Source organism: Schistocerca cancellata, chromosome 5 (genome assembly GCF_023864275.1).
Source record: "Schistocerca cancellata isolate TAMUIC-IGC-003103 chromosome 5, iqSchCanc2.1, whole genome shotgun sequence".
In the NCBI taxonomy this organism is placed as follows: Eukaryota; Metazoa; Arthropoda; class Insecta; order Orthoptera; family Acrididae; genus Schistocerca; species Schistocerca cancellata.
Window position 1 is genome coordinate 154,502,315 of NC_064630.1, and position 17,864 is coordinate 154,520,178.

At 40.9% G+C, this 17,864-nt stretch overlaps 1 pseudogene; it reads right to left on the reverse strand.

Annotated features, from left to right (window-relative positions):
- Positions 1-3,874: 3,874 nt before the first annotated feature.
- On the reverse strand, positions 3,875-3,993 carry LOC126189435 (5S ribosomal RNA; annotated as a pseudogene).
- Between the last annotated feature and the right edge of the window lie 13,871 nt (positions 3,994-17,864).

The window sequence follows — 17,864 nt, forward strand, 5'->3', positions numbered from 1 at the left end:
TGTCGTCTTCAGCGATGAGAGTCGCTTCTGCCTTGGTGCCAATGATGGTCGTATGCGTGTTTGGCGCCGTGCAGGTGAGCGCCACAATCAGGACTGCATACGACCGAGGCACACAGGGCCAACACCCGGCATCATGGTGTGGGGAGCGAGCTCCTACACTGGCCGTACACCACTGGTGATCGTCGAGGGGACACTGAATAGTGCACGGTACATCCAAACCGTCATCGAACCCATCGTTCTACCATTCCTAGACCGGCAAGGGAACTTGCTGTTCCAACAGGACAATGCACGTCCGCATGTATCCCGTGCCACCCAACGTGCCCTAGAAGGTGTAAGTCAACTACCCTGGCCAGCAAGATCTCCGGATCTGTCCCCCATTGAGCATGTTTGGGACTGGATGAACCGTCGTCTCACGCGGTCTGCACGTCCAGCATGAACGCTGGTCCAACTGAGGCGCCAGGTGGAAATGGCATGGCAAGCCGTTCCACAGGACTACATCCAGCATCTCTACGATCGTCTCCATGGGAGAATAGCAGCCTGCATTGCTGCGAAAGGTGGATATACACTGTACTAGTGCCGACATTGTGCATGCTCTGTTGCCTGTGTCTATGTGCCTGTGGTTCTGTCAGTGTGATCATGTGATGTATCTGACCCCAGGAATGTGTCAATAAAGCTTCCCCTTCCTGGCACAATGAATTCACGGTGTTCTTATTTCAATTTCCAGGAGTGTAGCTTGTCTGCGCGCTAGACACACTGGGTTTACACCTGGAGCCGTGGTCTGGGGCGCAATTTTGAATGACAGCAGTAGAGCTCTTGTGGCTATCACATGCATGCAGACTGCAAATCTGTACGTCAGTCTGGTGACTTGACCTGTTGTGCTGCCGTTCTTGAACAGTATTTCAGGGGGTGTTTTCCAACAGGATAGCGCTCGCCCGCATATCACGCTGTTGTAACCCAGCATGCTCTACAGAGTGTCGACGTTATGCCTTCACCTGCTCGATCACCAGATCTGTCTCCAGTCGAGTACGTATGGCACCTCGTCGGACGACAACCCTAGTGTCATTCACAAACAACTTTAACCGTTCCTGTATTGACCGGCCAAGTGCAACAGGCAAGAAACTCCATCGCACAAACTGACATCCGGTACGCAAGGCATGCACGTTTACATGCCTGCATTCAACATTCTGGCGGTTACTCTGGTTATTAACTTACCAGCATTTCACATTTGCAATGGCGTATTTGGCGCTTACAGAGTTAATCATTTAAATATCTCACGTAGAGAAATGACTCGCGAATTTTCATTACTTTACATTAATTATTTTTTTGGTATTGCTACTTTTTTCGTCAGTGTATCTTGTCAAATTTAGTCAGTTTTACATACAAGAAAACGGAGACACCTCTAATCCAAACCTACTCGATTTAAACACTGTTTAAGTTCTGTACATAATCATTTTTGTAATTTTTCTGTTAATTAAGGGCGTTCCAGTTTGTTTCGTCATGTATTTCTGTTACTTCTAGTATATTCAGTAATCTACATTTTTCTTCCTCGTGAAGAATGGTTATGTTTTTAGCTACGTCATTAAAACAATCCTTCCGCTCTCTTAAATGAACACTAAATGATGAGGGACTGGATTCAATAACATTAACATGTTCTCTAAATCTTGTTTTGACGTTTCTCGCTGTCTGCCCAACAACAAGCTTATCACAAGTACTACATATTATTTTATGTAGTCAAGACATGTCATACGCCTGATCCGACAGTATTCACTGTTCTGAAATCAATTTGCAGTCCAGGAATGTGACCACAATATGGTGAAACTATAAAGTCATCTTTTTTTCATTTGCTTACTCTTTTCTAGTGTGACATAAACTCTATTTCTAGTTTGCTCCTTCTGTTTCTTGGCGTATAACGTCAAAACTAGTGTTGGATCAAAGTCATTATTTGATGCTGCCTTTTGAAGTATATGTAATTTAGTGTTAATATTTGCCACACCTGAAGGATATTCGGTTATCCTGTCAAACCTGAGCAGAAATATGCCTCTTTATGGGAATGTGGATGACAACAGCCGTTGTGAGTTATACAATAAGACGTAGTAGGGTTTCATTATACTCTGAACAGATGTGTACCCTCTTCTGTTTTGACCTTCAGATTCAAAAAATTAACACTCCCCTTGCCCTCATGCTGTATGATGATGGTGATAGCCTTGTGTAACGTATTAAACCGTTGGTAACGTGTATCACCTTTCTCAAGAAAGCTTACGAGCAGGACAAATGTGTTGTCTACATTACGGTGATAGTATAGTACTTTTTTTGGTCACGTTATCCCGAAGTTCAAAAAATTTCATCTACATCTACGTACATACTCTGCAATCCACCATACGGTGCGTGGCGGAGGGTACCTCGTACCACAACTAGCATCTTCTCTCCCTGTTACACTCCCAAACAGAACGAGGGAAAAATGACAGCCTATATGCCTCTGTACGATCCCTAATCTGTCTTATCTTATCTTTGTGGTCTTTCCGCGAAATGTAAGTTGACGGCAGTAAAATTGTACTGCAGTCAGCCTAAAATGCTGGTTCTCTAAATTTCCTCAGTAGCGATTCACGAAAAGAACGCCTCCTTTCCTCTAGAGACTTCCACCCGAATTCCTGAAGCATTTTCGTAACACTCGCGTGATAATCAAACCTACCAGTAACAAATCTAGCAGCCCGCCCCTGAATTGCATCTATGTCCTCCCTCATTCCGACCTGATACACGTTGTGTTTCAGCGACACTCGGTGTGGGCCGTCAGTAGTACGTCTTGTTGTTCACCAACAAGGCACATGTCGACGGTAGAATTCTCATTCGAATGCAACATAAATTTACCTTGTAGTTGCGCAGTGTCCGAACAGTAAATCAGCCTTTAAGAGAGACATAGAAAGATAAGAAACTGCAGCAGCCGTGCTGGAACGGAGAGTTAGTGCCTCTGTGTTATTAATGACCGAGCCGAGAGGAGGCATTCGCAGTAAAACGATCTTTCTTGTGGGTCCGACCTCATTGATAACTGCCAGTATGGAAGTTACAAGCCAGGACTTTCGTTGCCGATGTGTTTCGGTGCCGCCTCGCTGTTTCCGTTGCGCTGTGTGACTTAATCGTAAAGATCGGCAGTTTCCTAGCGCCATTTAAGTTAAATGAGCGTTCCGGTAACTCGATGATGCATGTGAGTACGGTATCTGGTCTTGCAATCTAGAGCATGCTTTCGTTGCGGGCGCAAGTGTTCATGCTAATACCGTCCCTCTCCCTACCCCCCCCTCTCTCTCTCTTTCCCCCTCCCCCTCACTAGCCCTCCCCTCTATTTCTTCCTCGCATTCTTCCATGCTTCTGCTCACTCTACCACTGATTCATCTCTCTGATTTTTAACAGTCAGGGAGAGAGGCGGCCCAGTGGTTACCGCAATGGACTCGTATTTTGGCGGAAGACCATCCAGATTTACATTTTCCTTGGCACCCCTGAATCACTTAAGGCGAATTATGCCATTGTTCCTTTGAAAACATACGGTCGATTTCCTTTCTCATCCTTGCCGTAGTTATCTCCAACATTCTCATCGTCAAATGGTAGTTGAATCGCAATCTTCCTAACATACCCTCCGGACACTACATTAATTTACTGCTGCCACTTTCATCTTGTGTCTTCTCGTTACAAAAATAGATAAAAAACGAACAGACCTTGAAGATGCAACGGTACAGAGCCCCTAGGCGTCACCGTATGCGGATATGGAGGGGCATGTGGTCAGCAAACCATTCTCCTACCTGTTGTCAGTTTTCGTGACCGGTACGGCTACTTGTCGAACAAGTAGTTGCCCAGTTCGCCTTGCAAGGGCCGGGTACAATCCGCTTGCCAACAGCGCCCGGCAGATCCGGACGGTCACCCATTAAAGTGCTATCCCAGCCCGACAGCGCTTAACTTCGGTGAACTGACAGGAACCGGTGTTACCACTGAAGAACGGCCGTTGGCTGTAACAATACACACCTGAAGAAAAGCAATTATTCTCAGAAATGGTGTCTAACGGTTATAAGCCAACAGGAATTTTACTCATACAGAGATGGCACGTTGATGTAAAGATGAAAAGTAGTGTTATAATGGTACATATTTTATAAAAATGTTTTATACATGAACTATATTTTAAATTGCTATCTCACATTGTGCAGGGGCTTCTTTTACAATTTCCAATTACATAATTGTTAACTATAATCCTTCGCTTGCAGAGAAACCGACCAATCAAGTCAAATCACATGTCGACTTTGTTGCTTTCCCCTAAACCAAATCTGTTTCACTTCTTGAATAGCACACATTTGTTAATGTATGTCATATATTCTAGCGAAAAACCTGTTCTAAGTTGCAAATTTTACTTTTTTATTCACTCAGTGACTAGTTTCGGGGCGAGACCCATATTCATATCATCGTAACACAGTCAAAAATGGTATTTCCGAAGTTGTGAAAACCAAGTGCAACGAACAGTTGAAGTGCGTACAGCGAGAGCTTATTGGAGGGCATGGTGGAAGATTGTTGTGTTTTCTGATGGAAGATGGTTCTACCACTGTGCCAGTGACGGCCGTGTGTTGGTTAGTAGGAGGCCAGCTGAGGGCCTGCAACCAACCTATATACGTGCCAGACACATTGGAGTTATGGTCTAGGGTGCGATTCCATACGACAGCAGGAGCACCCTCGTGCTTATCCCACGCACCCTGAATGCAAATTTGAACGTCAATCTGGTGATTCAACCTATTGAGCTGCCATTCATGAACAGCATTTCAGGTGGTGTTTTCCAACAGGATAACATTCGTCCACATACCGCTGTTGTAATCCAACATGCTCTACAGAGCCCTGACATTGTAAGTAGGCTGTTTAGGTTTTCTTATTGGTAACGCCACGTAGCGCTCTGTATGAAAATCACTGGCTGTGCTGTGTGCAGTCTGTGGCTAGTTTGCATTGTTGTCTGCCATTGCAGTGTTGGGCAGCTGGATGTGAACAGCGCGTAGCGTTGCGCAGTTGGAGGTGGGTCGCCAGCAGTGGTGGATGTGGGGAGTGAGATGACGTAGTTTTGAAAGCGGATGATCTGGACAGAGACAGTAAATTTGTAAGACTGGATGTCATGAACTGATATATATATATATATATATATATATATATATATATATATATATATATATATATATATAATATGACTTTTGAACAATACTAAGGTAAATACATTGTTTTTTCTCTATCAAAATCTTTCATTTGCTAACTATGCCTATCAGTAGTTAGTGCCTTCAGTAGTTTGAATTTTTTATTTACCTGGCAGTAGTGGCACTCGCTGTATTGCAGTAGCTTGAGTAACGAAGATTTTTGTGAGGTAAGTGATTTGTGAAAGGTATAGTTTAATGTTAGTCAGGGCCATTCTTTTGTAGGGATTATTGAAAGTCAGACTGCGTTGCGCTAATAATATTGTGTGTCATTTTAGTGTTGATCAGAATAGGTAAAGAGCGAAATGCGAAATGTCTGAGTACGTTCAGTTCTGCTCAGCTGTTTGAAAATCAAATAATGTAAGAGGTTTATCAGCACAGTCATTCATCAATTTTCCTAAGGGGACGTTTCAACATGTTGGCTATACCCACTCGATCATCAGATCTGTCTCCAATCGAGTACATGTAGGACATCATCAGACGACAACTCGAGCATCATCCACATTGACAGACCAAGTGCAAGACTGGCATGGAACTCCATCCCACAAACTGACAACCGGCACCTGTACAACACAGTGAATTCCCGAAATTTAATTACTCTACATTAATTATTCTTTGGTGTTGTGATCTTTTTCCATCAGTATATGACACAAATAACTACGTTTCTCCACTCCAGTCTGTCCTCTTGTAGGGAAGCAGCTTACTCACGCCGTATAGAATTCACATCAGTCTTTCCATTGTGTGCCAGCCAGTCCTCTGTAACTAGCTCTGACGTCATAAATGTTGCGCAATACTTTAAAAATCAAGTAAATAACCTGAAACGTTTCTAGCATGTCAGGAGTAATACTAAATCAATATGTGTTAAATATTAGTTCAATAACTTTAACCATTTTCGAAATTAGGACGTTTTTCTGTAAAAATCATTGGCGCAACAGAAAAGAGCTACAAACTTAAAAATTTATTTTTAGATTCCTTTTTCATAATAATTTAGTTGAAACAGTATTGTGGATCTCACAAATTAAAATTTTAGTTGAAATTCATGATTTTCTGGTTTTGTCTTACAAAATTAAGGAAGCAAGATAGATTAAGTAGGCGAATAAATAAAGCTAGGATGTTTAAATTTAAGTAGAAGGGAGATCCACTATAATCATAAAGATGTGAGAAGTTTCAACAGAACAACTATAAAACTATAGCTATAGCGTATCTCCAAAGAGCAAGTTCAGAGCTCGTCTACTGCGTGTAGTGTAATTAAATTAATTCTCTCGCCCAAAATATTTGACTTAGCCACGTCAGACTTTTATTATGATTACTTACTTGTGTGCTGATTGCACATTTAAATTGAGAACTTCATCGGCCATCAGCAAAGGAAGCAATGATTTATTCGATAACTTAAAGTGGTGCATTACTAGCCCAGCGGCTAGTCGGGAGAGCGTATTTGATCAGGCGTTCCCTTAACCGTCCGCACCGCGGCTTTATATGTAAGAACGCTGCGCGAGGAAGGAAGGTCCCAGTTCTCTCCAGACGCTGATTAGTGCACCACCTGTGCCGGGAGTCGCGTTGCGTAGGTATCATTGCTATAAACAGCCTCGGATGCTGTAATAAGTTACTCGGGATACACGTAACCATGAAATCGTTTTCGAGTGAAGTGTTAATTCTGGGATGACTTTATTGATCTATCTTCAGTTTGCGTATGTCGTATTTTCACGTGCCGCCGCGGGAGAGACATTCTACCATTATTTAGCGTGGCGTTTGATGAACATTATCATCAAATTATGACGAAAATTCACTTAAACATTTAATTTGAACAGTTATAGTTGCATCAGCGCATTACACTCTGAACTGCTCTGGTAGTTGGATTGTGTGGAAACTTTTTGGTCTGTGACTTTCAGAATATAGTGAACATTTTAGAGAGAATGATTTTTGATTATGAATCCCAGACAATATTCTAATTCAAAAAATGGTTCAAATGGCTCTGAGCACTATGGGACTTAACAGCTGTGGTCATCAGTCCCCTAGAACTTAGAACTACTTAAACCTACCTAACCTAAGGACATCACACACATCCATGCCCAAGGCAGGATTCGAACCTGCGACCGTAGCAGTCGCGCGGTTCCGGACTGCGCGCCTAGAACCGCGAGACCACCGCGGCCGGCCAATATCCTAATTCCTCAGAGCTATAAGCCGTAGCTATAAATGTATTTCTCAGATGAAGTGGGCACTAGGAATTCTAATTACAGGCTTCACGTTTTGCTAATCACTTTCTGGTTGCCAATATTGTAGTTAGAGAGCCAGTGTTGAGAACAGCAAACAACAGCATTAAATAAATAAGAGGAACACATTTAATAACAATTATTCCACCCACCGCCCCACACTCTGACAAATTTATCTCTCTCCTACTGACAGCCAGTATGTGTCTATTCATTGCTCGTTGAACAAGACTCAATTTTTTTAGCGGTTATTTCGTTAAAAGCCGCAACTGAGAAATGGTAAAATACACTGTGAGTGAAGTCTCCTATATTTTAGAGGACATCGGTATCTGTTTTGAAAACCATGTTGTTTACCAAAATCCTTGTAGGCAATTCTTACACTTATTTTAACTTATTTCGCTCTGGATGCAGCCTTTGTCCTCAGCTGTTCTAAAATAAAAATTTACTCATTTTTTCAGGGACTCCATCATCAGTTTATACTGTTTTAGCCCCAACATGTTCGTTATACATTATTTTTGTCTTGTTGGAATTGATTACCATTAGCTTACTTCTAAACTTGCTCCATTAAATTCTCCTATTCAGCATTAAAATTTGACTCGTCTTGGAGAAAGCTGCACATTGTCATCGGAAAACCAAAGGTGGTTCAGATATGTTCCGTAAATAATTCATCCATCATGATTCATTCACGCGATCAGGATTAGATTGGATTGTTTGGGGAAGGAGACCAGACAGCGAGGTCATCGGTCTCACCGGATTAGGGAAGGACGGGGAAGGAAGTCGGCCTTGCCCTTTCAAAGAAACCATTCCGGAATTTGCCTGGAGCGATTTAGGGAAATCACGGAAAACCTAAATCAGGATGGCCGGACGCGGGATGAACCGTTGTCCTCCCGAATGCGTGTCCAGTGTGCTAGCCACTGCGCCACCTACGCGATCAGGCCCAGTGGGCCGCGCGCCGTCACAGTTAGAGCTCTCCATCTGATTCTGTCTTCCATAAATAATACATCTTTTATCCCGGTCATCAATATCATGACTGGTGTGATGGGGCCGCCTCGAATTCGTCACCTGCACCAACTCAATTGTTTGTTCAGTATATTCAAATTTCTGTATTTTCCTACAATTTTTACCGTCTATAGGTCCCTCAAGTACCATGGAAGTTATTATTTGAAGTCTTAACACATGTTCTGTCGTCCTATCCCTTCGTCTTGTCAATGTACTCTACATTTCCTGTCCTCACCAATTTCGCAGGAAATCTCCTCGTCATTATCAGTCCATATAATTTTCAACATCCTTCTATCGCACCACATCTTAAACGCTTCGATTCTCGTCTTTTTTAGTTTTCCCACAGTTCATGATTCCCTTCCACACCATGCCGTTCTCCAGACGTATAGAACGTATAGAAATTTATTCCTCTAATGAAGGCCCATGTTTGATACCTATAAATACTTTTTGGCCAGGCATGTGCTAGTGCACGTTTTTGGCCTCCTTACTCTGTCCGTCATCTGTTAATTTGCCCTGAAGGCAGCAGAACTCCTTCACTTTGTCTTTACCAATATGGTATACGAAACGGAAAATATATTTTTTTAACATAATCCATTATGGAGTCGAGGTAGCAGTTGTCGTTATACTGGTTATCACTGTTAGCATTCAACCGCGATTCTTATACATATATTTTAACAACGCGTTTCAAGAGACAATGCTCTCATCATCACGTTGTAAAGTCTATGTCATGAAATTAAACGGACTAAAAAGACAAAATACCATCACAAATAGTTGGGAAGTCCATAGAGTAAAACAGAATTAAAAGTATATTGAACTGTGGGTCCTCGTCTTACATTGAAATTGTTGACACAAGTCGATGGCCGTCCCATAGCTACCTAATATGCTGTCGCACTGTGCAGGCTCGGGAGCTGTTGTGGACTGATGTGCCTAGGTGTTGTGGCGTGGTTACAGCCGTGTGCTTGACGGTAACGCTATGCTATTGGGTGCCTTATTTCCTTATTGCATTGGTCTGCCATCGTTAGCCTCTCGCAACTCCGTCAGTGACATGCTACAAGTTTAAAGTCGCGTACCTACCCTAAAATAATTCTAAAAACCCGCTAAAAAATCTCATTTCTTTAAAATTATCTTGTGCATTTAGAATATTGCTTTGTTTCTTTTCATGGATAGCTATCTCGAATTCCTCTAGTAAATCAAGTTTCCTCCCTTTCTTTTCTATATGCAATATTTCTACGTTGTCTTCTATGCTATTAAGGGGATATATGAAACAGGCCATCGCGGTTGAATGCTAACAGTCATAACCGGAAAATATATCGTTTTTGCTTAGCGTAAACAATAGCATCGTACCTTGCGAGATGAAGAGGTGACAAAAACCAGTTTAAAAGAATCACGGGCAGTTTCCCAGCTTCATCTCAAAAACATTGTAACACAAACATTTAAGGCACTAAAACATACAATATAAATCTTACTCCATAATACATGCATCCTTTGCACAGCCTTCTCTGAGACAAAGATGACGTGATACTGTCCGTTATGTCTTCAGGCGACAGAAATCACTATCATATCCACAATGAACAAAGATTTATCACGTCTGAAGATGACGGGATAAAAAAAGTAGGAAAACTAGAAAAGCCCTTGCATTCACTATAAAAATATATGCAAACATAAATACGGTTGATTTAAAATAAGCAATTAATAAATCAGTTCATCTCTATTTAAGTTATCAAAGCAGACTACTCTCTAACGCACGCAAACACATACAGACTATATTGATTATGAAAATAGAAATGATGAAGACGTAAAAGGTCTCCGGAGCAATGAGGTACTATGTACTGACGCGCAGATCTTACGATTCTTTCCATTCGGCCGCGACGAAAATGAATCAACCGCTTTACCCTGGAAATGGAATGCTTAGCCCAAGAAAGTGATGGGTGGTCCTTAAGGAAGAAATAAAGTGGCAGTCGTCCAGTAGCACGAAACGAAATGCTCCAGAGTTCTCACGTCCTAAAAAGGCAACATTCGAGACAAGCATCGTCGACTGAATGCATGTAATTGTTTTGCCGTGAAACCGGTTACGGTAAAGTATTCTTGGCTGCGCGCGAGACACTCAGTTTCATCAGCGATTATCACATTTTTCGGTGGACGCGTAAAAAGAATTCAAAGAAGTCGCTCTGGAGAAGATTATTGGCTTTCGGTACACAATAAAATTGTTCTCCAAGTTTGTTTTACTGGGAAGATATCGATCAAACCGAAATGCCCATCAATCCACACTCAAGTGGTATCCATTAAATTGGCCTTCCGAGATTGTTTTATTTCTTTGCGTACCTCGAAGAGAAAATCAAACGACAGGCTGAGAAAGAGACACAGCTTACAAGGAACCTCTTGTGTGCGAGGTCGCAAGTTAAATCTTTGGCAAGGCTGATCTGAAATGGTTGTGTTAGCAATTATGACAGCATAAATATTAGCTGCTAGTGACTCACCATCTGCATCAAGAGGGCGACACAAAATGAATGTCCGGAAGGCGCAGAAGTCAACCTTCTATGGGATGTGTGTACCACACTTCACCAAATGGACATCGCCAGCATCCAAGAAATGTTCAAAACAAACCATTAACTTGCACGATTAACACGGAATGAAAAATAGCGCGCCGCAGTGAACACAAAGGTTCGTACCATCAAGATAGAAGTCGAACTCCTTGGGAGTTCAGGTAGGTACTAACTCTTAGAGAATGAATATAGAATCATAATGGTGTAGCGAGATGATGGGAACTGATCGAATGTGATGGCGTGTAACCGAATGCGAATTAGTCTGTAATGGAGCTTACCATGAAACTGACCATCCTTTACAGCGTAGGTGCAGATAATGCGATAATATATTTTATAGGCACGGAGAAGATAGACATTCAGAGGCTGAATCTGTCCAGTGGTTCCAGCTGGTATGAACTGCAAAAGGCAAATGCAAGTTATTTTGACCAACTATTGGTCAAAGTCAGTGCTCATACCATACTTGTAGTTCTCTTAATCTACAAATTTTCGGGCCGATTTCGCAGCTTGATGTGCATCGTCATGTTGACACTTTAATTGAAATTTCGTTATCTTACCTCTTATAATTTTATAGGACCGTTTGAAGCTGTACAACCATCCACTACTTCCCTTGAAAACAGTGTAGTCTATGACGTCCGCAATTTGAAGTGCGTGAGATAGAAGGTCGTTATCACGCACACCCTGTAAATTGTATCGAGCATCCTTGAATCGCGCAAACACCAGTTTTTGTAACAAGTGCGCCTTATCCTCCTTGAATATTAGTAGGTTTTATTATGCTCTATATGGTCATATTGCTACAGACTTATTCGAAATCTGTGTATAATTATTTTTTACTATGCAGCGTATGATCTTCCATGTACATGATTGTGTTGAGTACCTCTCCTTGGACAACGATTTTCTTTTTCTACATTTCAGTGGAGACGGGACTTTTGACTCCCTATCCGACAAGGATAATGAACTACACGGCTCGACACCTGTTTCAATAACACTTTCACTTTTTAAGCTCGTATCGTCATCTTTGTACTCCTCATGTACGCTGTCCGCACAGTCGTGCGTACACGACACCACACATTCCACTAACTCCCCCACTTCTTCCTCACTCTGCGAAATTCCTTGTGTTCCTTTCTGACGAAATGTCAGCTTCGGCAACTGTTGTAAATATAATGCAATGTTTGCTTTGTTTATCACTGCCATTGCTCTGCTTTGTATCAACATAACTAGCACTGCAGCACTGTTGTTACACGTCGACTAAGCAGTTCAACTACACCTCGTAGCCTCATCATTAAATATCTCCAGTCCCACCCCCCGCTGCCATTAGCAGCCAGTATTGTGGTTGCATGGTAGGCAATACGTGGGGCGTCGAATGCCGTAAACATCATTGACCTTTTGCGACCTCGGACTCAAAGACTTCTTTGTTAGACTCGTAACAAAAAACGCGGGACTATGGACATCTCGATAGGAATGTGCATGGTGGGATCTAGGATCCTTTTAGACTTCGTTGCTGTTGTAGTCTTCAGCCCGAAAACCAGTTTGATGCAACTCTGCAAGCTACTGTATGCGGTGCAGGTCTCGCCATTTTCAAATAACTACTGCAAGCTACGCCCATTTTAGCCTGCCTGCTGCATTCATCCCTGCAAGTTTTACACCCCACACTACCCCCCAGTGCAAAAATGAAAATTTCTTGATATTTCAGGATATGTCCTCTCTACCGATTCCTTCTTTTACTCAAGTTTTACCATAAATATGTTTTTTTCCTTACTTCGATTCAGTACCTTCTCAGTACGTGGCGCAGGTGATACGCACTCGGCTAAATGCAGCCGGTCGCTGCGTTCGCTGTCTGATACGGCAGATGGTGTTAAGCTTCGTTTACGCTGGGGCAACATCTTGCAACATTATGGCATGCTACGGAAATGTGGAATGCATCGTCTTGTAGTATGCTACAAAAGGCAACATCTTGGGGCTTACGTTGCATGCGGCAAGTCAATTTATATCAAAGCAGCAGAATTTGTGCCACACTGAATCGGTCTTGCAGGAGAATGGGGGATAAAGTGATTGCGGCGACTGCTTACTTGGTCATCGCACATGCAGCTAATAATGGAAATGAAAATAAACGGAAAAGGAAACGATGGTGGAAGAGAAAAAGATGGCTCACGAATGAGTATACTAGACGATCTAGCAGCAGATGATGGTGCATTATTTAGTAATTTTACGAGAATTTCCAATGAAGACTTCCAATTATTTACTACAGTTAACTACACCTGTTATTCTAAAGAAAGATACCGATTGCTAAGACATTATTTCACCAAGAATTCGACAGGGCATCGCATTACGATTTTTAGCCACTGGGAATTCGTGCAAGTCATTAATGTACTTATTCAAAGTATTCTGCTATTTCGTCATAGTGCCAGAAGTATGTGGAGCTATTTCATCAGTGTTGAAGAATTACATAAAGGTAAGTACAGAACATTCAATACTCACTTTATTCAAATATTTTTTTATTTTCATTTTTAAATAAGTTATAAGCGAAATTAAATAAATGGTACAAAGTGTTTCACTTATTTCCTAAATCGCAAAAATTGATGGAGCTCTTCTGATATGCCTGGTACTTCATCAACTTCTTCACTCTCACCAGTATCATTTTCAACATATATAAATTTGCAGTTAGCTTCTGGACAGCTTATTTATGCACTGTTTTCCGATACGACAACCCGTAATGATGTGATGCTGGCAGTTTTCTTGTCATACTCCCTCAACGCTGCTTTGAATAGAACATTTCCAATGACGTACTTCACATATGTTTGTGTCGTCGGGGGAAATTTTCTCATTTCATTCGCGATGAACTCTCCATACATACTCCATTCATCTCTGTTGTTAACAGTTCTTAAAATCTGGTAATCTTCCTCAGCTCTAGCATCGCTCTCCGTTTCCTGAGCTATTCTTTTTTTTGGGTTCAGTAATTCTCTTTCACTGTGTTTCTTCATGAGACATAGTTGGTATTTGAGGCACATTTTCGTCAGAAGGCTTACTAGCATCTTCATCTTTTGTTTCTGTGTCTTCATTCTGAAAAAAGTAGGGACAGTAATGATAATGTTTTTCTTTTCAGATTCCAAAGGATACTGAAGAATGGAAGAATGTTGCCAAAAATTTCGAATGAAGTGGAACGTCCCTCACATTGTAGGAGACGTAGATGGAAAACATGTGCAAATTATATGTCCTACCAATACTGGAATCGAATATATTAACTACAAAAAAAAGAAACATTTAGCATCACCCCTATGGCGATTGCAGACGCAAATTACTACTTTCAGTACGTACATATTGGTTGTCAGGGTCGCATATCAGATGGAGGAGTTTTTAAGACCACTTCGTTTCATAAAGCGTTAACGGGAAATAAATTAAACATGCCTCCCCCAGAATCTCTTACAGGAAGAGAAAATGTGACTCCATATGTTTTAGTAGCGGACGAGGCATTTCCATTGACCACAAATATAATGAAACCATATGCTGTACAGTTACCAACGTCGGGGGAACGAAAATTTAATAACTGATTTTCTCGCGCACGATGCATTGTCGAAAACGCTTTCGGAATAATTTCCTCTGTTTTTAGACTATTTAGGAAGACATTGTTACTTAAAGTTGATAATGCTGAAATAGTTACAAAAGCTTGTACGTATCTCCCTAATTTTTTAAGGTAAAGTGCAACGTCCAGAACAGTTTATTCATCTCCAAGTAGTTTAGGTACAGAAGACCTAGATAATGGTGTGATTACTCTTCGAGAGTGGAGAGGAGCTACTCGCAACCTTACAGGCTTAAGTAATTTATCAAAGGTACCTGGAAGACCTTCCTGTGGTGCACAGGCAGTACAAGAGGAATTCAAAGAATATTTTATGACACGACCTGGAAACGCTGAGGAGCAACAGTAGCATCATCCTGCATCAATATATATTAATTATCTTCTTACTACAGTGTTTATTCATTTAGGTAGATAAATAAAATTATCTAGATGAACTCAAACTTTTTAGTTACTTTCTTCCTACAAACTTGTTTGTGTGATTAATGTAGTAAAATGAATTTTGAGACTACTGTTTGCAACTGTCGATTACATATTTATTCGAAAGCATTTGGAAGAAGGCACTATATTTAGCCTATTCATTACAACAATTTAGAAACTTCAGACTTTCTAAGAACAGAACAAAATTTCCTATTTTACAAATATACTTATTGATAATTTTGTTGCCGTGGATTGGTATACTCAGAACTCAGTTAAAAAATATGAATAGTTATTGAAATCGAGATAATTACAATTGAGCTGTCCATTCCTGCACGTTGATCTATAACATCTAATACGAATTTTAATGATTCATATGCGAATCATTTTTTCCGCATTACCCGCTGAGCCACTTTTTTTATTCGCCACACGCGTGTGTTCGCGATGAAACGCACTTCTCAGATTTTTAATCTTCTTCCTCACAGCGTTCTCGTCGTATTCATATTTTTAAGCAAAATTTCGTATAACGTCTCTTTTCACAACATTATTTTTATAATTGCTTTCACGTACATGCCACGGAACCTCAACTTGTCTGTAGTCCTCTTTGAACGCTAAATACTCCTCGTTCGACCACTCCATATTTTCGAATTTACCGCTGCTGCACAGAAAATGTCGCACGCGAACCCACTCGGCTCGGCAGCTTGCGGCATGACACACGGTGTTGTCTATGCCGCACGAATCATGCGACAAAGTGCGTCATGTAGCATGCGGCACTGTTGCGTACCACAATGTTGCAAGATGTTTGCCCCAGAGTAAACGAGGCTTTATTGGGGTTATCCGTAGGTACTGGCTACCTGCAAAGCGATTTCGTTAAGTGTTCACGATGTATTTACTTTTCATCTACTCATATAATTTTCAGCGTTCATCTGTAGTATCACATTTGAAAAATTTCTATTCTCTTCTTGCCTAAACCATTTATTGTCCACGTCATTTCCCTACCAGGCTACACTCCACACAAATATCTTCAGAAGAACTTCCTAACACTTAAGTTTATATCCGGTGAGAACAAATGCCTCTTTCTCAGAAACTTTTTCTTGCTATTGGCAGTCTGCATTTTATATTCTTTCTAGTTCGACCATCATCAATTACTTTGCCGCACAAATTGCAGAACTCTTCTACTATTTTTAGTGCTTCATTTTCCAACCCAGTTCGTCGTACAGGTGAAATGTGCTGGGTTGAATGCAGCCGGCCTCTGTGTTTGCTGTTTGGTGAGGCAAGTTATGTTATTTGAGCTATCCGTAGGCACTGCCTACCTGTAAAATGATTTCGTTAAGTACTAGCAATTTAGTTACATTTCATGGTCAAATTTTCATTGAAACTGCTACGAGCGCCGTGAATGAAATTGTATTCCAGGTACGTTTTTCGTTCATTATCTTATGAGGTCAGAATCCATATTGAGTCCGAAAAATGATTCAGTCAGTTCAGTCGTTCTTCCATTCAGTTTAGTTTATTATACGTTTTATATCGTGTACAGAATTTCGTATGATGTCTGCATATCTTGCGTACTTGCCACGTGTCTCTGTGCTACTAAGAGATCATGTATTACACTTTTCGCTTGATTTTTGAATTATGTGACGTCGAACGTAAAAAAAAATTTCCTCCTGTCTTTTCATCTTTCCTGGCCATTAGGTAGGTACTTAAGTGCAATGGCAGAACATTTATTCTGCCGTCGTTACATGATCGAATGTTGCGAAACACAATCTTTGTCTCTGATAACTGATGAACTTCTTAAATTTTGTCTAATATTTCATATCGCAGATAACATTCTAAATATTCTGTATTCCCGTTTTACTTCATGTATTTTACAGCAAATAAGCTAGGTTCTGATGTTGCTGCAAGTTGGAGAGTCGTTGTTCGTGATTCTACAGGACTGTTATTTGACTGTTGTAATTACAATTGCCCTGTGACCATCGGTAAGCTGAGTTGGAACAACACATTCACTGTTGCTGGCGTATTAGATATGAGTTTTCTTATTCACTTGTGTTCAATATACTCATGCTATGCCTACTATGTTTCCGTTGCTCGATTACTGTGTGTTCTGCTCAGTTAAGTTTCATTTGTCTTGTTACAGACAGATGGCTTTCATAAGTTTATTAGACGGGTCTTTACTTTATCTATTGTCAGCAATAGCTAGTTCAAAACAGAGCATGTTGGGTTTTACTTGCACTATTAAATTAATTTTAAAACACAGCAGACACCTTTCAGAGTTCATCTTGTAACCGCTTGTCAGGATACTATCCATATGAGTCAACTGCTTTTCGAAATCCTTTGTCGTCTCTGACACAATTACATGGTCATTGGAAAATCTAAAAGTTTTTGTTTATTTTCCCTCCCGCTTGAAATTTTCCTTGGTTTCCTGTTCCTTTTTTCCCTGTACTGCTTCCTCAGTAACTTTTGGGATAGGTTACAGCCTTTTCTCACTCCCTTCTCAACAACTGCTTCCCTTTCATGTCCTTCGACTCTTACAACAGCAATCTCATTTCTGTACAAGTTACGAATAACCTTTCGCTCCTTGTGTTTTATCCCCGCTGCTTTAGAATATCAAAGAGAGTAGTCGAGACAATATTGTCAATAGTTTTCTCTCCATATACAAATGCTATACATGAAGGTATGCCTTTCTTTAACTTTAATTCTAAGTTAAGTCGTGCGGTCAGCATTGCCTCCCGCGCTGCTATATCCAAACTGGTCTCCCCTGAGGTCGGCTTCGACCATTGTTTCCATTCTTCTGTAAGTAAATTGAGCCAGATAGAGAGCATTATTTAATTATTTAGCTGTGGATTTTTATATCAACGTAATTAATGCACAGGTTGCATATTATCTGATTTATTTTGACTGGTCTAACTCGTCAAATACGTGTATCCTAAGA